General features: G+C 37.4%; 1 protein-coding gene across 1 annotated transcript in view; it reads right to left on the bottom strand.

The window, feature by feature from the left end:
* Positions 1 to 27,885, bottom strand: part of MAN1A1 (mannosidase alpha class 1A member 1) — a 170,134-nt gene that overhangs the window by 70,006 nt on the left and 72,243 nt on the right. The gene's annotated exons all lie outside the window — the stretch shown is intronic.

Genomic DNA, 27,885 nt, shown 5'->3' with positions numbered 1-27,885 from the left:
TTCTTTATATGAAAAAATAAGTTTCTCAAATTAATAGAATTACCTAGTAAAGCAAGAATGGTCCAGGGGCCACTGTGCTGTGGGGAATTTATTACTAATCTTGGTTGCACATTAGCATCATGTTGGGAGATCTGAATAATACGGACGTCTGGATCACACTCTCAAGATTCTAAATTCTATGGTTTGAGGTTCCTGGAACACAATTTTTTTTAAGCACCACAGGTGACATCAGATGATTCCAACATGCAAACCAGAGGCAGAACCAGGGCTGCTGGAGGGTAAGTCCTGGACTGAAAATCGGGAGATCTGGTCCTGTCCCATCTTTACTGATTCAGCAGAGCACAGAGAAAGGAGAAGTTTTAAAAACATATTATTACAAGTAACCTATATGTCCTCTCAGTTCTTTGCAGTTTTAACTTCCTCTGATGTTAAGTGTAGGTGAAATGGAAGACACAAAGTTAAATTAGGTACAAGTTATGCCCAGAATTTATAAGGAAGATGATATATGCACATAAATATCTAGAACATAGATAGAACGACAACTGGAGATAAAATCATCTGGGAGTTCAGATGCACTCTGTAATGCTCTATGGTGAAGACAGCATTTAGATGAGGGCTGTACTCAGCATGTAATGGGACTAGGAATACTAGAAATTAAGGCAGGAAGTGGAAGCGGTATCCCTGGGGGCCGTCAGTGTAATAAACACAGACACAGGCAAGTGGGGACCTGTAGCAGAAATGGAATAGGTCAGCTTGCCTAACCAAAAAAAGAGGGAATACTGGTAAACAAGGTCAGACGTATACAACATGGGCCCAAACTGTGGAGTGTCATAAACATAAGTCTAAGAATTCTATTCTGTTAAAATGGGAAAATATCAAAAGTTTTTAAGCAGCCAGTTCACTTGAGCACATTGTGCCTTAGGAAGGGTAATGAGATGACATCCATTCAGTCTCACTGAAGGAAGGCATGCTACAGCTTTCCCTGTGACAGTTGAAGCAGCAAGCAGGTGCCTCGCCCCTTCTCCTTCCTATACTGTATAGGACTGAGCATGGTGGGATGGGAACTTAACTATTTCCCTTTGCCTCTTGCTCAAACAACGGAGATGTGAGAAAGGCTGGGGAAACCCTGAAAAGCATGGAAAAAATGAAAACAAAGTCCTCTCCCAGACAGTGGAAAAGCATTCTTTAAACCCCCTGTCAAAGAGGTCTTGTGTAGCATCTCCAGAGGGAACGGTTCCAGTCCATAATTTCCTGCTGTAAGTCCTGAGTCCCCCCACAGAGAAATCCTGGCATACACTTGGGCTCCCAGAATGAATATACTCCAGTAATACCAATGTTGATGCTATTTTGAAAACCCTACTCTTTTGCAGACTCTCATTTAGTAATGAAAATTAAGGAAGTAATGAGTTTTACTGTAAAGTTTCGGTTGACAATCAGTTTAGATAAACTAACATTCCTGGTATAGAAATGAGGACACAGACATTTGTAATACATAGAAAGCACTAGAAAACAGAGGGTTTTTTTCCCCCACAAATTACTATAACTCTCTTTAAAGTGGACAATTTCCCATTTCAATCACTAACAGTATATCGAAGGAGAGGAGAAGAAACAAAAAACAAAAAACAACAGACCCAAAGATATATTCTTCTCTTTCTCTGCCTTACTCTATAGAATTCTACATTCTTTTCTGCTGAAAGGGATTATCCAATCACCGCCCAGCCATCTGTTGACTTCCTAGTTTCACTTTTTAAACTGTTAGTTAATTAACTCCTTTTTCAAGAAACTTACATAAGATGGAAGTCAAACGATGCAATTAAAATACTATCGTGGATATTATAACCATATGGCGTGGGAGGTTAAGGATGCAGGCTTTGAAAACACAATGCCTATACCTGAATATTAGTTTCAACTTCTTCAAATTGGGTATTCTTGGACAAATTGCTTAATCCCTCTATGCTAAGCTTCCACATCTATAAAGTGGGGATAACAATAGTATTTACTGGTGTGCCTGGGTGATTCAGTCAGTTAAGCATCCAACTCTTGATTTCATCTCTTGTCATGATCTCACAGTCTTGAGATCAAGCCCTGCATCAAGCCCTGCTTCGGGCTACACGCTGAGCATGGAGCCTCCTTAGGATTCTTTGTCTCCCTCTTCTTCTGCCTCACCCCCCCTCTCAAAAAAAAAAAAAGCCCACAGTTGCATTTACTATTTTAAAGATTGTGGAAAGAAATGACTGTTTCTATATTGAAGGATCTTAGGACACGCAGCAATCACATTAAAAGGTTAGCTGTATCATTACGGTGATAGTGATAATGGTATTTCCCTAAGAACTTTCCCTAGAAGGAAATGCTTAAAATTCTTTCTTGTCTTGGCTTTTATCCCACTGCTGTTTTGGTACCTTCTCCTCAGGTTGTGTGTGTGTGTGCTATGACCCCATTACACATACTCTTATTATCAGCATTCGTTCTCAAGAGCTAAGCCCTCAGTTCTCATCACCTGTTTGCATTTTCTAATTCAACCTTCCATGTCAGCTCTAGTGCTATACTTCTACTTGTGTACTCACATCACCAATTTGGGTATCTTGTTGTCTTCTGAAACAACATGTCCAAGATGAAATAATCACTTAATATTCCAGGCAAACTTCCCCAGTTCCATCACTGACACTGTTCAACCAGCCCGTGGGTCCCAAGAGAGGAAGCATTTTGACTATTGATTTATCACTCTTTAGTCATCAAATGTCAATGTTCATTTCCCCGAAATGTCTCATATCCAATTCATTCCCTTTCTGTGATATGAGCATAGTCCTCATTTTCATCACCAGGTACAATGAAATGGCATGATCAGTTAGGCGTCTAAATTTGGCTCAGGTCATGATCTTGTGGTTTGTAAGTTTGAGTCCTGCATCAGGCTCTGTGCTAACAGTTCAGAGCCTAGAGCCTGCTTCAGATTCTGTGTCTCCCTCTCTCTATGCCCCTCAGTGAGCGCGCTCTCTCCTTCTCTCTCTCTCAAAAATAAACATTAAAAAAAAAAAAAAGGAAGTCTCCCATTCTCCAGGATTTCCCTTCCTGTTTCCATTAGTCTGTATCTGTATTATCGAATCTTTTTACTATACGACTTTCTTCTTCAAGAAACAATAATGATTCCCTCTTGTCTAAAACATCAGGTTAAAACTGATCTGCTGACTTTTCAATGACCTCTATGAATGAGACCAATTTATTGTCTTCCTTCTCTCTAAGACCACTCTGGCTCCAGCTTGAGTCTTCACGGTCTTGGTCACTCATTCAAGGTCCATCCACTTTAGTATCTTTTTTTTTTTTTCTTAAGTGATTTTCCTCCCAACTTTACTGAGATACAATTGGCATGTAAAATTGTATATACCATGATGATCTGATGCATGCATACACTGTGAAATGATTACTACAATAAGCTTAGTTAACATCTCTATATTTTTGCATAATTCCTTTTTTTGGGGGGGGGGTGGTGCAACCTTTGTATACTTATTTGTAGAGTCTCTCACCTTGAAACACCCTTTTCTACCTCCTGGTGACCAATCCAAATTCACCCATTGCTCAAGGCCCAGTCTAAATCTCAACTCCAGACCAAGATCTTTGCCTTATGTGAACTCCTACACTGACAACTGGCATCACATAATGTAGCATTTGATTACAGAAATCAAGATATAGATCTCTAATGCTTTCTTGTGTGACTCTCTTGTACCCCCAAGTAACTTTCTTTTCTTTCTACAAGTAGAGAAAAACACCTCCATTTCTCCTCACTGCCTATTATACATATCCAACTCAGATTAAGTCATTTTGTGTTTATTTAAGATTTTTAAATGTTTATTTTTGAGAGAGAGAGAGAGCGAGAGAGAGCGAGCATGAGTAGGAGAGGGGCAGAGAAACAGAGAGGGAGAGATGAATCCAAAGCAGGCTCCAGGCTCTGAGCTGCCAGCACAGAGCCCAACATGGAGCTCACACCCATGAACCCTGAGATCATGACCTGAGCCGAAGTCCGATGCTTAATCAACTGAGCCACCCAGGTGCCCCAGGTCATTTTGTGTTTAAATTTATTGATATCACCACAATATTCCTATGAGTAGTGGGTGGGAGAATATTTGTATTCTCAGTTAACAGAGAAAATCGCAACCCTGTGTCTTGAGATTCCCTAGTCCACCTTTGCTGGCTCCCTAGCTCTCTGCATGCCTAGTTCATGCTTAGCTTTAGGAATCCACTTTCATGACCCTTTTGGAGGTCTTTCTTAACAACACCATGTAAAGTTAGCCATTCCATTTACTGTTCATCATATCATCTTGTTTATTTCTGTCCCACCATTTATCACGTCCCTAATTAATGTATTGTTTATTGTTTGACAATCCCAGCAGGCATAAGCTTCACAAGGGCATGGACTGTTTTCTTTGTTGAGGTATACATACACCTAGTATCCTATAATGTAGCTGGTACTCAGTAAATGTTCATTTAATAAATGAATTAATCCAATATTAATAAATATACCTTGGGCTCTGTAATCAGAAACCATTGATATTCTAGTGTTTGTGAAGTGCTCTATCCTATTCTACTAGTTTCTGTTGTTGGAAAATAATGAATTATGTCAAATATTGTGGAGTCTCAACCCTTGGGCACAATTACAAAATAGTTTTGGGTAAAAACATTAATTAACATATTCATGCTTTAAATGAAATCATATATGAGCCTGAGTCAATTCTAATTCTTAATGTTTGATTTGTTATCTCCTCCTGAGATATTAAGACAAGTTACTTGGAGGAGGAATCCAGATTCTCCAAGATAATGTCTTTCTCCTTAAAATAGTGACTATGTAATAAAATTTGAAACTAGTTTGTTAAGTTAATGCTGTTATAAGAACGAAGAAAAAATGTCACAAATCATTCTAAAGAACAGTTAAGTTTTAACTAGCACATGCTGGACAATGCGCTGAAAGGCAAATGATCACAAAGAGCACACTTAAATGGTGCTTCTGTGCTCTTTCAAATGGGGCAAGCAGGATGAAGGTCGCACTGGACCAGCCAGCACTTGCATCCTAGGACTGGCTCTATCATGACTTCAAGAGGCGCCTGGGTGCATCACTTAACTTTTCTGGTTCTTGGTTTCCCCAGTTAAATGGGCTTATAGAAAAGCAAGTACTCTAAAGTCATAAAGCTCGTACTAAAATGGGACTCGCAAAAAAGCAAACCTATTATCATTTTTGTAAAGATAGGAAGTGTTAATTTGCCATCAAATTCTTAGTCAACCTTGGTTTCCAGGATTTACTGGTACTTATGTTTGGTAGGGAGGATTTTATAAAGATAGCAAAAAGAAAAATGACAGTTAATAAAATGCAATCCATGCTGATAATAGAAGATTATTTTCTTTTTTTTTTTTAAATGACCATTAAAATCAAATAGTTTTTGGATGTTTAAAAAACCTGAGTTCATTACCTTCACCTCTGAAGCTTGCTCTTTCTTCTTTATTTTTTTCTCTATAAACGAACTCAATTGAGGCAAATTTATATTAAAATGCATCATTTCGGATACTAGGAAGATGGCGGCGTAGGAGGACGCTGGGCTCACCGCGCGTCCTGCTGATCACTTAGATTCCACCTACACCTGCCTAAATAACCCAGAAAACCGCCAGAGGATTAGCAGAACAGAGTCACCGGACCCAAGTGCAGACGAGAGGCCCACGGAAGAGGGTAGGAAGGGCGGCGAGGCGGTGCGCGCTCCACGGACTGGCGGGAGGGAGCCGGGGCGGAGGGGCGGCTCGCCGGCCAAGCAGAGCCCCCGAGTCCGGCTTGCAAAAGCGGAGGGGCCTGACGGACTGTGTTCCGACAGCAAGCGCGACTTAGCGTCTGGGAGGTCATAAGTTAACAGCTCTGCTCAGAAAGCGGGAAGGCTGGAGGACAAAGGGAGGGTGAGCTGCGGAGCCCCCGGACGACAGAGCTCAGTTTGGCGGGGAACAAAGGCGCTCTCCAGCGCCATCTCCCCCGCCCATCCCCCAGCCAAAATCCCAAAGGGAACCGGCTCCGGCCAGGGAAATTGCTCGCTCCGCGCGACCACCCAACTCTGTGCTTCTGCGGAGCCAAACCTCCGGCAGCGATCTGACTCCCTCCGGCTCCACAGGGCCCCTCCTGAAGTGGATCACCTAAGGAGAAGCGAGCTAAGCCTGCCCCCCCTGCCGCCGTGCACCTTGCCTTCCCACCCCAGCTAATACGCCAGATCCCCAGCATCACAAGCCTGGCAGTGTGCAAGTAGCCCAGACGGGCCACGCCACCCCACAGTGAATCCCGCCCCTAGGAGAGGGGAAGAGAAGGCACACACCAGTCTGACTGTGGCCCCAGCGGTGGGCTGGGGGCAGACATCAGGTCGGACTGCGGCCCCGCCCACCAACTCCAGTTATACACCACAGCACAGGGGAAGTGCCCTGCAGGCCCTCACCACACCAGGGACTATCCAAAATGACCAAGCGGAAGAATTCCCCCCAGAAGAATCTCCAGGAAATAACAACAGCTAATGAGCTGATCAAAAAGGATTTAAATAATATAACAGAAAGTGAATTTAGAATAATAGTCATAAAATTAATCGCTGGGCTGGAAAACAGCATACAGGACAGCAGAGAATCTCTTGCTACAGACATCAGGGGACTAATGAACAGTCACGAGGAGCTGAAAAACGCTTTAAAGGAAATGGAAAACAAAATGCAAACCGCCACAGCTCGGATGGAAGAGGCAGAGGAGAGAATAGGTGAACTAGAAGATAAAGTTATGGAAAAAGAGGAAGCTGAGAAAAAGAGAGATAAAAAAATCCAGGAGTATGAGGGGAAAATTAGAGAACTAAGTGATACACTAAAAAGAAATAATTTACGCATAATTGGTATCCCAGAGGAGGAAGAGAGAGGGAAAGGTGCTGAAGGGGTACTTGAAGAAATCATAGCTGAGAACTTCCCTGAACTGGGGAAGGAAAAAGGCATTGAAATCCAAGAGGCACAGAGAACTCCCTTCAGACGTAACTTGAATCGATCTTCTGCACGACATATCATAGTGAAACTGGCAAAATACAAGGATAAAGAGAAAATTCTGAAAGCAGCAAGGGGTAAACGTGCCCTCACATATAAAGGGAGACCTATAAGACTCGTGACTGATCTCTCTTTTGAAACTTGGCAGGCCAGAAAGAATTGGCACGAGATTTTCAGGGTGCTAGACAGCAAAAATATGCAGCCAAGAATCCTTTATCCAGCAAGTCTGTCATTTAGAATAGAAGGAGAGATAAAGGTCTTCCCAAACAAACAAAAACTGAAGGAATTTGTCACCACTAAACCAGCCCTACAAGAGATCCTAAGGGGGACCCTGTGAGACAAAGTACCAGAGACATCACTACAAGCATAAAACATACAGACATCACAATGACTCTAAACCCGTATCTTTCTATAATAACACTGAATGTAAATGGATTAAATGCGCCAACCAAAAGACATAGGGTATCAGAATGGATAAAAAAACAAGACCCATCTATTTGCTGTCTACAAGAGACTCATTTTAGACCTGAGGACACCTTTAGATTGAGAGTGAGGGGATGGAGAACTATTTATCATGCTACTGGAAGCCAGAAGAAAGCTGGAGTAGCCATACTTATATCAGACAAACTAGACTTTAAATTAAAGGCTGTAACAAGAGATGAAGAAGGACATTATATAATAGTTACAGGGTCTATCCATCAGGAAGAGCTAACAATTATAAATGTCTATGCGCCGAATACCGGAGCCCCCAAATATATAAAACAATTACTCATAAACATAAGCAACCTTATTGATAAGAATGTGGTAATTGCTGGGGACTTTAACACCCCACTTACAGAAATGGATAGATCATCTAGACACACGGTCAATAAAGAAACAAGGGCCCTGAATGAGACACTGGATCAGATGGACTTGACAGATATATTTAGAACTCTGCATCCCAAAGCAACAGAATATACTTTCTTCTCGAGTGCACATGGAACATTCTCCAAGATAGATCATATACTGGGTCACAAATCAGCCCTTCATAAGTTTACAAGAATTGAAATTATACCATGCATACTTTCAGACCACAATGCTATGAAGCTTGAAGTCAACCACAGGAAAAAGTCTGGAAAACCTCCAAAAGCATGGAGGTTAAAGAACACCCTACTCACGAATGAGTGGGTCAACCAGGCAATTAGAGAAGAAATCAAAAAATATATGGAAACAAACGAAAATGAAAATACAACAATCCAAACGCTTTGGGACGCAGCGAAGGCAGTCCTGAGAGGAAAATACATTGCAATCCAGGCCTATCTCAAGAAACAAGAAAAATCCCAAATACAAAATCTAACAGCACACCTAAAGGAAATAGAAGCAGAACAGCAAAGGCAGCCTAAACCCAGCAGAAGAAGAGAAATAATAAAGATCAGAGCAGAAATAAACAATATAGAATCTAAAAAAACTGTAGAGCAGATCAACGAAACCAAGAGTTGGTTTTTTGAAAAAATAAACAAAATTGACAAACCTCTAGCCAGGCTTCTCAAAAAGAAAAGGGAGATGACCCAAATAGATAAACTCATGAATGAAAATGGAATTATTACAACCAATCCCTCAGAGATACAAACAATTATCAGGGAATACTATGAAAAATTATATGCCAACAAATTGGACAACCTGGAAGAAATGGACAAATTCCTGAACACCCACACTCTTCCAAAACTCAATCAGGAGGAAATAGAAAGCTTGAACAGACCCATAACCAGCGAAGAAATTGAATCGGTTATCAAAAATCTCCCAACAAATAAGAGTCCAGGACCAGATGGCTTCCCAGGGGAGTTCTACCAGACGTTTAAAGCAGAGATAATACCTATCCTTCTCAAGCTATTCCAAGAAATAGAAAGGGAAGGAAAACTTCCAGACTCATTCTATGAAGCCAGTATTACTTTGATTCCTAAACCAGACAGAGACCCAGTAAAAAAAGAGAACTACAGGCCAATATCCCTGATGAATATGGATGCCAAAATTCTCAATAAGATACTAGCAAATCGAATTCAACAGCATATAAAAAGAATTATTCACCATGATCAAGTGGGATTCATTCCTGGGATGCAGGGCTGGTTCAACATTCGCAAATCAATCAACGTGATACATCACATTAACAAAAAAAAAGAGAAGAACCATATGATCCTGTCAATCGATGCAGAAAAGGCCTTTGATAAAATCCAGCACCCTTTCTTAATAAAAACCCTTGAGAAAGTCGGGATAGAAGGAACATACTTAAAGATCATAAAAGCCATTTATGAAAAGCCCACAGCTAACATCATCCTCAACGGGGAAAAACTGAGAGCTTTTTCCCTGAGATCAGGAACACGACAGGGATGCCCACTCTCACCGTTGTTATTTAACATAGTGCTGGAAGTTCTAGCATCAGCAATCAGACAACAAAAGGAAATCAAAGGCATCAAAATTGGCAAAGATGAAGTCAAGCTTTCGCTTTTTGCAGATGACATGATATTATACATGGAAAATCCGATAGACTCCACCAAAAGTCTGCTAGAACTGATACATGAATTCAGCAAAGTTGCAGGATACAAAATCAATGTACAGAAATCAGTTGCATTCTTATACACTAACAATGAAGCAACAGAAAGACAAATAAAGAAACTGATCCCATTCACAATTGCACCAAAAAGCATAAAATACCTAGGAATAAATCTAACCAAAGATGTAAAGGATCTGTATGCTGAAAATTATAGAAAGCTTATGAAGGTAATTGAAGAAGATTTAAAGAAATGGAAAGACATTCCCTGCTCATGGATTGGAAAAATAAATATTGTCAAAATGTCAATACTACCCAAAGCTATCTACACATTCAATGCAATCCCAATCAAAATTGCACCAGCATTCTTCTCGAAACTAGAACAAGCAATCCTAAAATTCATATGGAACCACAAAAGGCCCCGAATAGCCAAAGGAATTTTGAAGAAGAAGACCAAAGCAGGAGGCATCACAATCCCAGACTTCAGCCTCTACTACAAAGCTGTCATCATCAAGACAGCATGGTATTGGCACAAAAACAGACACACAGACCAATGGAATAGAATAGAAACCCCAGAACTAGACCCACAAACATATGGCCAACTCATCTTTGACAAAGCAGGAAAGAACATCCAATGGAAAAAAGACAGCCTCTTTAACAAATGGTGCTGGGAGAACTGGACAGCAACATGCAGAAGGTTGAAACTAGACCACTTTCTCACACCATTTACAAAAATAAACTCAAAATGGATAAAGGACCTAAATGTGAGACAGGAAACCATCAGAACCTTAGAGGAGAAAGCAGGAAAAGACCTCTCTGACCTCAGCCGTAGCAATCTCTTACTCGACACATCCCCAAAGGCAAGGGAATTAAAAGCAAAAGTGAATTACTGGGACCTTATGAAGATAAAAAGCTTCTGCACAGCAAAGGAAACAACCAACAAAACTAAAAGACAACCAACGGAATGGGAAAAGATATTTGCAAATGACATATCGGACAAAGGGCTAGTATCTAAAATCTATAAAGAGCTCACCAAACTCCACACCCGAAAAACAAATAACCCAGTGAAGAAATGGGCAGAAAACATGAATAGACACTTCTCTAAAGAAGACATCCAGATGGCCAACAGGCACATGAAAAGATGTTCAGCGTCGCTCCTTATCAGGGAAATACAAATCAAAACCACACTCAGGTATCACCTCACGCCAGTCAGAGTGGCCAAAATGAACAAATCAGGAGACTATAGATGCTGGAGAGGATGTGGAGAAACGGGAACCCTCTTGCACTGTTGGTGGGAATGCAAATTGGTGCAGCCGCTCTGGAAAACAGTGTGGAGGTTCCTCAGAAAATTAAAAATAGACCTACCCTATGACCCAGCAATAGCACTGCTAGGAATCTACCCAAGGGATACAGGAGTACTGATGCATAGGGGCACTTGTACCCCAATGTTCATAGCAGCACTCTCAACAATAGCCAAATTATGGAAAGAGCCTAAATGTCCATCAACTGATGAATGGATAAAGAAATTGTGGTTTATATACACAATGCAATACTACGTGGCAATGAGAAAAAATGAAATATGGCCTTTTGTAGCAACGTGGATGGAACTGGAGAGTGTGATGCTAAGTGAAATAAGCCATACAGAGAAAGACAGATACCATATGGTTTCACTCTTATGTGGATCCTGAGAAACTCAACAGGAACCCATGGGGGAGGGGAAGGGAGAAAAAAAAAAAAGACGTTAGAGTGGGAGAGAGCCAAAGCATAAGAGACTGTTAAAAACTGAGAACAAACTGAGGGTTGATGGGGGGTGGGAGGGAGGGGCGGGTGGGTGATGGGTATTGAGGAGGGCACCTTTTGGGATGAGCACTGGGTGTTGTATGGAAGCCAATTTGTCAATAAACTTCATAAAAAAAAAAAAAAAAAAAAAAAAAAAAAAAAAAAAAAAAAAAAAAAAAAAAAAAAAAAAAAAAATCAAATAGTTTTTGTACAACATGTACCAATCAATTTGAGATGGGCAGACACTTACGACCCACAAGGAAACTTCAAAAAGATCCTGCATCATAGAGATTCTGGTGATATCCATAGCAAAAAATTAAAACTAATGTAATCTTCTGAAAGAAGGGTAGTAAAATATGATGAAATAGCTTCTAAAATAATCTTTCAAGCATGTATCTAACAAATAGGTTTAAATAAAAACTTTTATGGTCTCAAGTTAAGAATTTCAAAATAACTGCACCAAACCTGTATCTTTTCATTACTTTTAAGGAACATCATCATAGTCTTACTGCTGTTTTTGATCTGTGTTTTAAAAACTTCAGATTGTAGAATGTATCAAATAAAAACATTTATCTTTTTACTTTTCCCTTACAGATAGGATTAGACAAGGCTGTAAACAAGATGTATGGCTTTTTTTGCCTTTCTAGTTTGCAGATCCCCGAAGAACTGTACAGGAATATTTACACGCCAGAGCAAAGAGTAAGGAAAGAGGAGATGAATAAGAACAGAAGGCTCTGGCACTGGAAAGAACCAGTTTCAGTTCAGACATGCTTCAGTTTGAAGTGCGCAATCAATATCAAAGCCTTTCTTCAAATGCTTACGCTGAGCTGAAAACTTCACTGTTAAAAGATCAAACACTAATTCCCCATTAGTATAAGCAGTGTTTACCTATTACTCATTTTTGCTACATAAAGCTTTCAGCACAAGATGCCATAGATATGATAAATATCTTTGGCTGAAAACAACTAAAATAACCTATATATCGTTAGCTGAGTTGATTAACACACATGACACGGCCAAATTTAATCATTCAACCAATAAGTAGTTATTGAGCTACTGTGGCTTTATAATTTAGAGTAGAATTGCTAAAGGTTTAAGTATTTAAATAAAGATATATAAAAATAGTTAATCCAGAAGAAATTTAGAGCTGGAAGGGATGTCAGAGGTCATCTAGTTCTATAATCTTAGTGTACAGATGAAACTGATGCTCAGAGAGGCCCTATTCCCCCAATTAAATGCTCTGATGTGGGACAGTTCAATAGCTGTGGTCAAGTGAATGCCAGCTTCATTCTACCCCAGATACAAGTAATTCTTCTGACTCACAGAAACTCCCCTGTGAGTTCTATGTATGTATGTGTGCACACATCTTACACTGCCTTTTTCAAATTTTGCATTCTCTCTGTAATTCATTAAACCCCAAAACTGACATTTTTCTAAATAAGAACTATTTGTTGTATTTGTCAAGTTGCATTATGAACTTCATTTTTTATGAATTTATAAATTTGATTAGATGAATTCTTTTGTCAATTGTTTTGTTTTTCTTCTCTATGATTCAGTATAATTCGATTTTTAGTCTTTAGGCAATTAGATGAAGCAAGTGTCCTTCCTTTCCCTGCAAAAGTAAAGCACTAAGATCCCCCTGAACTTGATTATTCGGAATAAAAAGAATATGCATGTTAATCTGCCAGTAACCATGAGTCATAACCAAGAAGAGTCAATGTAACTGTGCCTTAGACTATTTTTTTCCAATGTATGAAAACCACAAAGTTTAAGTGAAAGGAAAAAACTTCTGATAGGTATAATTTTAAAATCTGGATATAGAATACCCTAGAGAATAGGCATTTTTGACTTAGCTAGCTTTTTAACAATATTTCTCATGAAAAAATTAACAGTGAAAAGTTTTTTTTAAAGTTTGCTTTTATAGTATCTCCTAGTCAAAACGAATAAATGTTGATAAATGAATTAATAAAATTGCATCTTGGTACTGATTCTTCCTTGAGGGTTCCAATTCTATTCCCTAGCTTCTTAGTTTTTTCCTGGGGGCTCTAATTTCATTCCCTAGCTCCTGAACAGGGAAGATCTTATAAAATTAAGCGAGCAGGATGAAAAATGGGGAGAAATACTAGATAGAATTTCAGGCTGTTTAGGGTCAACATCACCAGTATCCATGTGGGCAGAAACCATGGCCATCTCCTCCTGGAACTGGTCCTACGATTTTCCTGAGCATAAATAAGCCAGAGTCAAGGTGGCCTAGTAATAGGTACACTGAACAGGCGGTCAGGAGACCTGGGTTCTAGTTCAGGGTCTGCTACTTTTCAGTTCTGTCACAATGAAGATGGCCTTCATTTTCATCTAGTGCCTTCATGAAGGGCACTAGACAAGACACTTTCTGAGTACTTTTCTGCTCTATACGATCTGGTTTTAAGACTTAGGAAGCACTTACTGCATGTTTCTCAATGTGATAAGGACTATAAGAGAGATCCGTGAGAAAACAAAGATCCCTGATCTCAAGGAGCTTACAACCAGGAAGGCAAGTCAGGCATATAGAACTATATAAACATAAAATATACACCATAAAACAATAGTAGCACATAAATAGAGACTAAATTGTGCAATATAGGCTGTAACTATGGGAATAAAACAAAGAAAGAGATTGAGTTAGGTCCTGGGGGTGAGGTAAGATTGGAGAGGTGGCACTTATGTGGGTGTAGGTGGGTGTTTATTTGGGGGTAGGTATGTACCTGTTTGTGCACACTCTGCATTAATGTGGTGGAGGACAGGAGATCAAACAGAAGGGGAGAGGAAGGAGCCGGACAGAGAGCAGAGTAGAGAGGTAGATTTATAGGGCCCAAATGAAATAAGACAAGTTCATCAGGGAGAGAAGTTAAAGGGTTGGTTAAAAGAGCATATCATGGGTCAAGCAAGTCCCAACACTTACCACCTTAGTGCCTCCCATTCACAACAAATGTAGGAATTTCTGAATCAGGACTCTGAGGAATGGGGCAGGAGAAAGGCAGGAGTTCTCATTGGTTATCCAACTTTTCTTAGTTGTAAGGGGCAAAGGTACATAAATGACAATGCCAAGAAATATTACAATGGTTTTGTGATAGAGAAAAGATCCTGAGAAATAATTAGGGTCCTTTAAAAAACTTTCTCAAGGGGAAAGTATGTGTTTATTGTAGAGATAAATGGGGCAGTGCGGGGTTTAGAGAAGGTAAATAGTATGATGACAGAAAGCTATGTGTCCCTCTTCTAACGTACATTTAATATGGAAGTTCTAACATATATCTAAAATGCACAAAAAAGTGAACAGAACCAATGGTTATGTAGCTCTTGCACTGAGAATTATCCTTAGGTGTACCATACACTGTGTTACCTTAGATGTTCTAAAAAACACTGGCCAAAAGAACAATAAATAACAGCATAATAGTCCAAGCCATTATACAGTGCTCAGAGATGGGCTGTTGAGCTGCTCATTCTGTCTCAGTTTTGGTCTTAAAACATGGGCAATTCACCAACATGAGGTTTGAAAAATATGCAGTATATTGCTAATGATACTTAATATTACTTAAGTATGCCAGATAGTGCCTGAACACACATTTCACATCAAAAAGAAAACACCTTTTTAAAGAAAACATAGTCCCTGCTAAAGAGACAGGAAATTATGAAAATCTGTACCCTATCTATGATTTCTAATAGAATTTGTGGAATCCACCACATAAAGCTTGTTAATATGTGCTATCACAGTGTTAAAACAGGGACTGTTCTGTTTATTATTACACTTACAGGTAAATATCACAAATCATTTGAAATACACAGAATCCAGGCTTGGAAATCTTTGTCCAATAGAAAGATAAGAATAAAATGACAGCATCATCTATCCAAGTATATTATGTTTCCTTGGCATTTTTGAGTTTTAAGACATTCTATGCTAGGGATTTTTCCAGATGCCAAACCTCATCTCTAAAGCACATCAAAATATCTGTAGTTTAACCTTGTTATTTGTATTGGTTTTAGAAACATGTTTATCTGTTCTTTTGATCTAGTGAAATGTACAGCTATCCCGTCTTGCTGACTCAGCATCTGTATCACATGCAGACGCTGGCTTGGGACTAAGAGATCTAGCTCCTTGCCATCTGCTAATGGAGCTGTAAGATCTTGAGCACTCACTTAACCCCCTCTGTGCCTCAGTTTTTAAATATGTGAACAGGGAATCATTTTCCCCACAAGATGATTACATGTTATTAAATGTCCATGTGCTTTGTAAAGAGCCATAATAGTTACCATCCTCATTGTTCTTTGCTATAAGATCACGGTTCCCTCAGGAATAATTGGAGGATATTAGGCTTTTTGTCCATACACCAAATGGTCCAAAAACTGCTGAGCTTTTATGTCTGTTTTCTGTAGTTGTAATGTTTCTTTTGGTTATTAGCTATCAGTTCATTATAGTGAAGATTTCTCACTGTTGTAGTATATTTGCTCTCCTTCTAAATTGCTGACTAATTTTGTAAACAGTCGTCTGTACCAGAGCCTGAGGATGTCAAATGTCTCTTGCATGTTTGTCTTCTGTTGAAGGGCATGAGCTTCAGGAAATGTGCCCTAATTTTGTGTCAGGTGACTGAATATGAACTATTAACTCTACATGAATGAAACAGCAGTGAATTAGTATGGTATTTAGCAATAGTAACTTGCAAATTTGCAAAGTCAACTAAATACCTACATCTACACAGGTTCTGTTTGCTTTTTCTAAAAAAATGCAAAATGAAAGCGACTCCTTTTTCAGTCTAAGCAAATGTAAACCCATCTGATTCTACATCTAATCCCATTAATTTGGTGGTTTTGATTTCTGCATAACCCTCTTTTATCAGATAAAGGACACCTCTAAATTGCCCCTGGGCACAGAGTTCATAATTAACCAAGTCAACTGATGGATGAACATTTTAAGTTATCAAATGGTGATGTTGCTGGACAAAAAAAATTGGCGCAGTGCTATTTTTCTTTTATGTTTATGCCTCCCTCAGCAAGTTGATTAACCTCCCTTAGCTTCAGCTGCCTCATCTACAAAACGGACAACTATACCTTTGCACCTGAGAACTCACAAGTTCCTTCTCATCCCCCATTCTTTTTACCTAACACCAAAAGTAAATTTTTAATTTTTCCTATCTTAAAATGAATATATTCTCATTATTGAAAAATCACAAATTTATACAGACAAAAAAATAGGGTCCCGTTAATCCTATCCATCTAGATACAAACTATTGTTAACATCTTAAGTGCCTATTCTTCTAAATGGTATTGATTGCATTTTTTTTTTTTTTTGAAAAATGGCAGTCTTCCATATGTAATGTTTTAAATCCATCCCCAGCAACTCAATCTACATCAAAAACAACACTGCATATCAGAGGTCAGCAAACATTTTCTGTAAAGGGTCAGATGGTAAGTGACAGTTACATACTCTCTATCTCTCATGGGTTTTTTTGTTTTGTTTTTTTTTCTTTTATAATCCTTTAAAATGTAAAAGCCATTCTTAGCTCTGGTAGTAAAAAACAGGTCTCAGGATGAATCTGGCCAGAGTGCTGTAGTTTGCTGACCTGTTTTACATTAATGCATACATTTCTGTAGTATCTCTCTTAAAAAAGTTATATAATATACCAATGTATGCCAGATGTGCCAGAACTTAGCCAGATTCCTATCACTTGACACTGAGGTTTCCACTGTCTTGATGTTACAAAGAGCAGTGGGATGGACACTGCTGTACACACTTATTTATATATATGACTGTTTCCTCAGGGTGAATGGTTGGAAGCAGAATTTTTGGTCATAGGGCATTTCTTCATCCATTCACTCACTAACTGGAGATGTAGAATCAGAGCATAGACAAAATGTAAATGAATGGGTGTGTCTGTAGCCTGCCACCCCGTATTATGTTAACTTTCCTGAGAGCACCTTAAATATTTTTTATTTACAGTAAGAGGTTTAAAAAATTTTTCATATATCCTATTCATGACAACACTACATGTTTTTAATAGACCAGTGTTCTATTCTTGCACTAAATAATTCAATGCCTTGTATTAATAATTGTCATCAGAATATCAAAATGTTATATAACTCAATACTTTTCTATTAGTAGAGCTTCAAAAATACCAAACTGAAATATTCTGGGGGTACCTGGGTGGCTCAGTTGGTAAAGTTTCTAAGTTTGGTTTCGGCTCAGGTCATGATCTCATGATTCATGAGTTCGAGTCTTCTGTTGGGCTCTATTCTGACAGTGTGGAGCCTGCTTGAGATTCTCTCTCTCTCCCTTTCCCTCTGCCCCTCCCCTGATGATGCTCTTTTTCTCAAAATGAATGAAGTTAAAAAAAATAAATTTAGAGTTATCACTTGGAAAAAAAAGAATGAATATGGGAGGCATTTCCTCTAAAATATAAATATATAATAACTAACAGAAAATATGATTTACCTTGTACATTGTGGCTACTCTTGCACTATCTGAATGCTTTGTAAAGCTATTACATACACACACACATGCACACACACACTTCAACATAGCTGAAACTTTCTAAATTACAAACTTTCAGAAAGAGACCTCTTCTATAATTCTGACCTTTAAAAATGTCAATTCATTTATTCAACAAATATTTATTGAGTGCCTATGTACTACATGCCAAGTTGCAAAAGGCACTTGGAATACATAAGTAAATAAGACAGCTGTGGTCAATGACTCATAGTAACACTTGTTTTTGAAGTGTAACTCTAGAAAAATGTCCACAGAGTAAGTAGTATTTGATGATGCACAGGAAAGGATCAAGTAATAACTTCCATTTCTTCTCCAAAAAGAAAGTGAAGAAGAAAATTATATTTTTGTGACTACTGCACAAAGTATTAGACAAATCCTTGCCATCAGATAGACCATCTAAAATCAGCAAAAGTATCAGAGATATATAGAAAGACAACTGTATAAAACTATAGAGAAAGTTATCATTTAGATGTTTTTAAAGATCTTAAACTCAGTTTTACACAAAGCAGACTTCCCCCAGCATGATCTATGTACACTATACATACGTCTTTTATTCAGTGACTGGTCAACGTCTTGAAGGTTATTCCGATGGGAATCACCCTAAGTAGCTAAAAAACTGATTAGATCTGTTCAGAAGGGCTAACTCTAATAGAAAGACTGGGATAGTAGCACTGTGTGTTTAAAAAAGTAAAAGTCACAAAGAAAGACAAATACTATATGCTATCATTATATGTAGAATCTATGAAGGCCGAACTCATAGAAACAGAGAGCAGAATGGTGGTTGCCCAGGGGCTAAGGGGGAAAAGGGGTTGGGAAAATGGGGAGATGCTGGTCAAAGGGGACATACATACTTCCAGTTATAAGATGAAGAAGTTCTGGCTATCTAATATACTACATGGTGACTGCAGTTGACAATGGTGTATTATATACTTAAAAGCTGCTAAAAGAATAGACCTCAAGTTCTCTCCACAATTATGTGAGGTGATGGAGGTATTAACTAATGCTACTGTGGTAATCATATCACAATATGTAAGGGCACCAAATCATCATGTTGTAAATTTTACTTACACAATGCTGTAAGTCAGATATGTCTCAATGAAGCTGGGAAGGGGGGGAAGTATGACTCAAAGTTCTGAGATAATGCATGGTGGAGAAAACATGGCATTCAAGGATAAAAGAGGAGTAAAAGAGAGGTGATAGAAGACGCCTGGTAGTCCTAAGGCCAGTCTAAGCCCAGGCAGCAGACCCATAGGTCAAGATGACATAGAAACAGAGTCAAGTTCTTCTAACATAAAACAAGGAGCAATGCACAGGATAAAAACTTGATATAAATGCTGAAAATCTCACCTTTTAAAAAATAGAGTAAGAGTGGAGTACTGTAACTTTGGCCCTAATTTTAGTCACTACAGGGCAGTATTGTTGAAGATAACTGACTGAGAACCATGGGAAATAGCAAGTAGCTTTTTTTTTAGGGGTTGTGATAGAAAAATAAACACAAAAATTCTGGCAAATTCCAGCATGGATCTTGGACTTTGAAGGAAATAAGATTTTAAAACACTTAAAAAATCTCCATTAAATATTAGAACAATGACAAAAATTTGTGCCACATATTCTTCTGGGATAATGAGATGGCTCTTCTATTTACTTTATTCACTAGAGCTTCCCTTCATATAAATGAAACCCCAAATAATGTATGCTCCATTTGATACAATGTTTATTAGGTTTTAGGAAAGGAATCATCATGGTTCCCAATAGAGGAAATGTTTCCCTCAATTTTTCTGATGTAGTAAATTAGGACAGGGTTTCCTAAACAATGGTGACAGCCAAGTCTAGATGTCTGTTTTTTTAGTTCATTTTTTTTTTTAAAGGAATCCTATTGGTTGCAAGAGGAGAGTTTATGGCATTAAGTCAGTGGTTCTCAAAGTGTGGACGGATTTCAGGCTAGTGGCATCAGCGTCACATGGGGACTTGTAAGAAGTGCGAATTATCAGACTCCCATCCACATCTACAGAATCAGAAACTCTGAGGGGGGCCCATAAATTGGTGTTTAATAAGCCTTTGCTGGGTTTTGGATATACACTAGTTTGAGAAGCACTGAATGTGAGTGGACTCAGATAATTCGATAAGAATGAGAAATAAATTGATTGGAAACAATAGTTTCATCCAAATATTTATATAACACCATGAGTATTACATGGTTTCTGCGGTGAACCAAGCAAAAATCTTTAATAATCTTTAAGTTTAGCAAATTGCACAAGAGGTATTAAGCCACATGACCCTGAATTCACCGTTTAATAGCCAACTCTCCATTTGCTGTTTGCCTGATATATAAGAGCAAATGGGACAGCCAATTCCTAAATGAATGGCAGTCATCACTGCATAATTTCAGTCTTATGTGCTTGCCACTGTGGTTTAGGGGCTTATTTTACTGTTAGTCATGTCTCTAAGTCACTTAATAGCATTAGAATGGAAAGATACGGTCAAATTTATGAGGCTGAGAACAAACCTCCTGTGAGTACTTTATACCACATTGAGAATCTAATTACTGGTTGGCAACACAGCATTTATTAGTTTTTTCTCCCTTCACACAGACTCTGTAGCAAATCAGCACACAATAGTATTCAGTTTTGAAGGGACATTTGTATGTAAAGTAGCTCTTGTATCTAATTGTGGTAGTTGACAGGTAAAATAACCCTGTTTCAGCATAGGACTGATAATACAAAGTTAAAAACAATAACAACAACAATTATTTTCAACAGTGAGAGCTATGCCAATATTATAGACCAGGAATAATGTAATTGAGAAACATTTGTAAAATTAGGCATGTCTCATATTAATAGTAGGAAGAAGATTTATGTACAACTTTCTTAAGAGGTATTTTGGGCTTCTTTTCATTAAAGTTCTTCACAAGGAAATCAGCAGGAAAGAAATGGAAACTAGTGAATATATGTAAATATTTCTTGAGGTCTAGATCCCTCAGGAAATTTGGAAAATCTAAATACATAAACATTTAAAAAAGTTTCCTGAGGCCTTTCCAAACTCTTATCGGCTAAACTTCATTTATCAATGACTGATTAGAATCCAAAACTGTGGGGGAGGGGGGGCAGGGATCAACATATTGGTTTTGTGCTGGTTGAATAAATTTCTACATTTAAAAAATTCATAATAAAGATTTTACAGTAAGGAATGCAAATGTATTTAAATAAAGTAATCACACAACTAATTATAATGACAGACCACATGCATTTCAGTAACGTGGACCACAAATCAAATATTTTGAGGCAAATCCTTTTCTCCCCATGAGTTTCTTTCTTTCATTTCTTTCCTTCTTTGATTTCTTGCCTTCCTTCTTTTACTACTGTCCACACTAGGATGACAACCTCTGTGAAAACACAATCATTTAGTGGGAATGCCCAAGTTCAGGGATGCCAGGAATGAGGATATTTAAGTAGGTTTTCAGCCATATAACTTCCCAAAGACTGAACTGCATAAACGATTTTGGCCAAGTAATAATAATAATAGCTGATGCTTATATAGCATTCGGTATACTCCCGTGACTTTTCTGAGTGTCTACATCTAAGTCGCTTAAGCCTTTAAAGAAGCTTCAGAGGGTGGGAAAGGTTAACATCCCTCATTATGTTCACACAAAGCTATGAAAAGGTAGATCTGTGATTTGAATGCCCAAGTCTGATGCTCGAGTCTAGGATTGACCATTACTCCATGCTACTGAAACCAAGTTTCAGAGTTAACTCTGAACAAAATTCAACATGTGTTGTAAGACAAGACTGAATTAATGAAAGGATTGCTTATTGTTCTCCATATAATAAATGTTAATCACCATATATGCTATTAAGTATACAGCTGTTTATAACTTGAGAATTTGCTACCACACCTAGGTGGTAAATAAACTGTTTCAAGTTATTTGGATGATCTATTTTATAAAGTAAAAAGATGAATGCCATTTACCAAAATACCTCTTCAGCCAGCACTTTAAGACATGTAGAATATTTATATATATACTGTATATTTGAATTATGCTTGCTTTATATCTGATATATAATCTATAATTTGTATGTATCAAGTTAACTCAAATACATTAAACATTCCTTTAGAGAGAAGATCCCAAGATCCAAAATAGATCCTAAGATCCAAAATTGATTCCACCCAAGCTTGAATCCCCTTCTGGGAAATTTTTTTTGCTGTTAATTTATTTTAAAACTTAAATTCTAAAGATGCACAGAGATACAGACACCCCCTCCCCCAACACACACATATACAACATGTACTGCCTAGTGTAGTATCATAAGGCACATATCCTAGTAATTACCATCCAGGTCAAGAAACCAGTTTTTGCCAGCCCCATCAGAGGCCCCTGTGTGTCCCAGCTGAGACAGCTCCTTCCTTCTCTCCAACTAACCATATCCTGGCACTTATTCCCTTCTATTAATCAACCAATTGTTCACCCTTAGACTTAAAAAACAAACTACAACTTTTGGGGCGCCTGGGTGGTTCAGTCGGTTAAACCTCTGGCTCTGGCTCAGGTCATGATCTCATGGTTCATTGGTTCAAGCCCCATGTCTGGCTCTGTGCTGACAGCTCAGAGCCTGGAGCCTGCTTCAGATCCTATGTCTCCATCTCTCTCTCTCTATGCTCCTCCCCCACTTATGCTCTCTCTCTCTCAAAAATAAAATAAACATTAAAAAACAAAAAACAAAATACTACCACTTTTATGCCTGTTTTAAACCACAATTCTCCCTTTTCCCCTTTCTTTTTCTTATAATTTATCAGGACAAATTTGAATTATTTGAACAACAGCAGCCACATTATGCACATGCATGTGTAGTGTAGTTCAACACATTTTTTCCTCTGTATTTTTGACAGATTGGAAGCTGGATTCAGAGACTTGATCCCTTTGGCAAGAATCAAGGTGATATGTTCTTTTATCAGGAGGCACATACGTAGTTTGCTCTCCTTTTGAGAAATTAGCAGCTGTTGATGATCATGGCCTAGATTCATTAATTCCTCAGGGTTTGTAAAAATGGGTGATTTTCTACTTTGATCATTTTACATTCATTTATTAACAGAAATAATTTCATTAAGAGACACTTGGCTTATCTACTACTTGGTTACCAGTGATACAGTTCATATAGAGAGGGCAAGATAAATGCTTTCTTTTTCTCTATCGATTTTCAAGGTCTAAATTGCTTCATCACTGCTTTGCAGGTGATCAATTCTTTTTGTTTTTTAATATCATTATGAACTCATCTATTTAAACATACCTAATGGGTTTTAATGTTACATTTCTTAGTTTTACTAAAACAAAATTCTCATATTTGTCAGTCAGGGGAAGCCTTTTTAAGTTGGCTCTTAAGTTCTTCTGACATTACATTACATTAGTAGTCTTTGTTATCCTGTTTAAAGAGATGTTTCAGACTAGTCTTGTACATTTTGTATTTCAGCCATTTCTGCAGGAAGCCCTGATTAGTAAGAAACAGGAATTCAAAACTGAATCTGGGTGCTGGAGATGCTCGCGACCACTGAAGTCATCATTGTTTTTAGACTTCTTCAGGCCTAAAAATGTGTGTGTGTGTGTATGTGTTATCCAAATACACATATACCCACATTAATGAATATTAATATTTTAAGATAAAATATCTCATAAATTAATACTAATATTTCCAATTAAAACTCAGAACTACAATGTTTTTCCTTTTAACACTTTTATCATATAATTCACCCACATAAGTGTACGTTTCAGTGGTTTTAGTATAGTCACACTAAATTGATTCACCACAATAAATTTTAGAACATTTTTATCACATCTAATAAAGAAACACCAAATCCATTAGCAGTCACTCCCCATTTCCCCCCAACCTCTAATCTACTTTCTTTCTGTCTCTACAGATTTGCTTATTTAGGACAGTTCATAAAAATGGAATCATACTATGCAGGATTTTGGTTGATTCAAGCTTGTTCTATGCTAGATTCACCAGGAAGGGCTCCTGGAAAAAATATTCTCTAATTTCCTACATGGTGATAATAATTTGCCGGCATCCTCTGCAGCTGCCAGAATTTCCCCTGAGTTTATCATTAAAATGGGAGATTTATAATGGAAAATTTGCATTCAAGTTTTGGATAAGGAAGGAGTTAAGACTGTAACTTATTCCATAAGAAAAGAATCAGCGCATGGTCCTAATCCTCTCTGTGTTCATAGCAGTTTGTTTTCTTTGCAGTTCTTCTCTCTGCTTCTTAACATTTCTCTTCCATGGAACACAAGATTTTTCCAGGGTGTAAAGATGACCAACTTTCCTACCTCTTTTTCAATGCCAGGGATTTACATATCTGCACTGCCTAAGCATTGTACAGCAAGAAGCATAAATCCACATTACACCAGAAGCAGTCAGTGTGTTTACACCCGAAAATGAGTTAGGAAGATCTGAGTTATAGGAAGAAAATTTCTCCCACCACACCCCTCCTCCAGTTTACAACATTCTGTAAACTTGAAAATCAGTGTATCGTTGTTCTAGAACACTGGATTTAGACGATACTTTGAAGACATTTATTCCACATTTATTTTAAATCAATGAAAAAATCTGAAAGTGATGAAAGGGCTTGCTCAAGGTAAAGTCAACATCGAAACAGGATCCCAGATTCTAAAAACAATCTTCTTTCCACTCCCTAAGAGCTACTTCTTAAGTTTATTAGGTGGACAACTCCAATACAATGAATATGTCAAGTAGCCCATTTACAAATTGTTTATCTATAGGCTCAAAATCTGGCGATTTCCCTCTGAAATACAATTTTAAGTCATGAGAGGCTCAGGATCACTACACAAAAATCTATTTCCATTACAGGATCTCAGACAAGTAAATATCTCATAGCTGGAAGGCAAGGCAGAGTTTTCAGGCGAGGAGAAAATGAAGTGAAAAAAGACATTGTTGGCTTTTTATTGCATCTGTAGATATGCCCTCAAACATTTTTAAAAATTATATTTCATAAATATAGAAATTTCCAGTACCTGAACACCCATAACTAAGCTCTATCAATTTGTATCACAGTCATATAGTCATAATTGTTTTGGATTAAAAAAAGATAAAGCAAAATAGTACAAGTTTTAAAAATACAGTTTCTAGTTACCTTGGGTTTGCATCATAAAGTGAATCTAGATTTTGATTTGAGAAGCCTCAGAGTGTCTGGTAGATTATATGCTTCCCTCTTTATAGTCACGTCCTTTTTCTCTCAGACAAGGTTTTCTTTTTTCCCTGGCTCATTACTGAACAGCCTTTTGCTTTCTTCTTCCTCAAACAAGCATGCATTGCTTTTGAAGTTTCTTAAGGGATATTTACTGCTGTAACAACCGGAGAAAGACTCTCTGCTATGTCCTCCCTAATACCTTCTTTCAATTAGATCTTGTAGAGAAAAACAAAGACACAGATTGTACCCAGTGCTTCAGTGTTCCTAGATTTCTTTCTATGTTAGCAATGAACATAAACTTTATTAATGAATCTATACATTTAACAAAAATAATTCTACTCTTTTGCCTTTCAAGTGGTTGACGATGGAAAATGCAGAGAGATTTACCATTCACATGTTTTTAGATATGAAATACTCAATAATTTTGTATCCTACATTAAGTTGTTTTGTATATGTGTGTAACAAAAAAATCTCATTACTATAATTAGCCCTTGTCTTTTTAAACTGCTTTTGGTAATACAAAGACTAAGGAGTTGATCTGAGACGATGCAAGAGTTTATGACCAATCTGTTTACTTAAGCTTTGTGTCACCTCTATTTCCATGTGAACTGAGGATAATATTAACACCGAAAAGATGGTGTTTTAAATAAACCACCATCTGAAATGGAAATCTATAAATTGACTATAAAGAGGGAAATTCAATTATCACTGAGTAAAGTCATTCTCTTTATGAAACAGATGTCAGAAAGGGAAAAAGGTGACTTTCAAGACTCTACAGGCTGGATTCTTGTAAGAAAAGTCAAAAAAATTTTAAATCTGAAGAGAGGCTAGAACAACTGAATCCTGAGTAAGTCTAGGGACAAAAGCTTGGTAATCATTTTTCCCCAAGTCTATTGTAATTTTCCTTTAATATTTTTCTGATCATAAGATTATTACTAACTAGCTCACCACTGAAACTTTGATAAGTACCAAAAAAAAAGAAAAACCCAAAAAGGTAGAGGCAAATATTATTTATATTTAAGAAGTTTCTTATATAATTATTCTATTTTCCAAAGCTGAAATCATTATACAGGAAATTTTGTATCTTGTTTTATTATATCAATAATTATCCATGCCATTAAATAAATGAACAAGAATAAATTTTAATGGTCGCACAGTAAACCACTGTATGGGAATTTCATGATCTGTTCCATCATTCTCTTATTGTTGGATATTTGAGATGTGTCCTCCTAATAATGAGTACATAAAATATATTCATTAGCTGCTTTAGGCATAATATGATTACATTTTGGATTATTTTCTTTGGATAGATTCCCCAACGTAGAATAACAGAAGCTAAGTAAATATCTTTATTAAGGATCTTCTTATATGCATATACTTAATAGCTTTTCAGAGCAATCATATCAAATTACATTCCCTTCAGCAATGCCTGAGTGAACTTTTGCCCTACTCTCACCCAACTGGGTATTAACATAGTTTTTAGTCTTTGCTAGTTTGATGGCAAAAAGGGGAGGGGGCAGAGGAGTTGAAGTGTTGGTATTTTACTTTGAGTATGTGTAAATTATTATTCTGCATCTGTCTGAACACGGAGGAAAAGCACTGAAGTAAAACTCATGGAAAATGCAACAACAGGCACTGGTGAGATGAGACTGGCACTACTTGGAAGTGTGCGAACTGCTCATTTATCTACAGACTAATCAAACTCTATTATTTGGGGTGGTACCTTGGAATTCCACAATGTATGGACCCCTAGGTAAAAACTCCTGGCAGAATTCCAGGTCACTGGATGTAATCTTAGTTAAACATTAGGCGTCCCAGTTTTGAGTCTTGTCTTTTGACAACAGTTAGCATAATTAAAGGAAAACATTCTATTAAATGCTGCCTCACTGCAAATCTTTAATAAGTATATTTTTAATCATTTTTTGCAGTGACTTTTATGATGTATGACGATAAATCTGAGTTTTCCAACCTCTCTTTGTTGAGTGAATATAATAGAAAAAGCAAATAGGCAACAGGATTTCAAATTTTTATTCATAGTCAGGAGGAATTTATTAAAGTGCTGTTGACATATGGTAGATTTATGAGCTATTTCTAAATCCTTTTTGGAATTCTCTAATTATATAAAAGCATTCCAATTGTATTGGTAAACCTTCACAATTTATGTCTGTTAATAAAGCCAAAATATTTTAGTGTCATTTGAAATGATAAGGTACTACTTTTTTCCTTCATATTTCTTTATCAGAAAATATGATTCAAAATTGAAAATACTATTCTTTTCTAAATTATGTACATTTACATCATTCTGTGCTCTCAATTGCTGCCATCTTCAATATATGCCTTACTTATAAAAAAGTTGAATATATACCTTAATCATTACAGTGTCACACTTACATGTACAGAGATTTTATTAACATTTTGAACTGTATCTGATACAGATAAAAAGAAAGATTGATGCTAAAATCACATAGATGTTTTAGACACATTGCAAGGTTTTTGCTACATGTATTCACTGGACAATGAGAAGCATTTTATTCTACTGATGAAGAAGGTGAGGGAATGAAGAATAAAAAAATGGAGAAGGAAAATAAGAATGCAACTAAAAAATTATCTGAAAAGAAATTCAAGAACTTTGTCTCTGTTTTGGAAAATGACATGAATGCAGTGAATAAATAATTTCAAATACAACTTGAGTACAAATCTGTTATAATGTCACAAGTGTTATGCATGTATCACACAATTTAGTTTTCATACCTCAATTATTTTTTGCTGTTCAGGAAGTGTAAGATTTCACAGGTTATAGAAGATTGCTGCTAGCTCATTATATGAAGTTGAGAAGTTGGAAAGA

Source organism: Lynx rufus, unplaced genomic scaffold (assembly GCF_022079265.1).
Source record: "Lynx rufus isolate CCGP_SWC_20201006 ecotype Redwood Valley unplaced genomic scaffold, mLynRuf1.p SCAF_6, whole genome shotgun sequence".
Classification (NCBI taxonomy): Eukaryota; Metazoa; Chordata; class Mammalia; order Carnivora; family Felidae; genus Lynx; species Lynx rufus.
The sequence above is the reverse complement of the archived record's forward strand: the minus strand, read 5'-3'. Positions and strand labels throughout refer to the sequence as shown.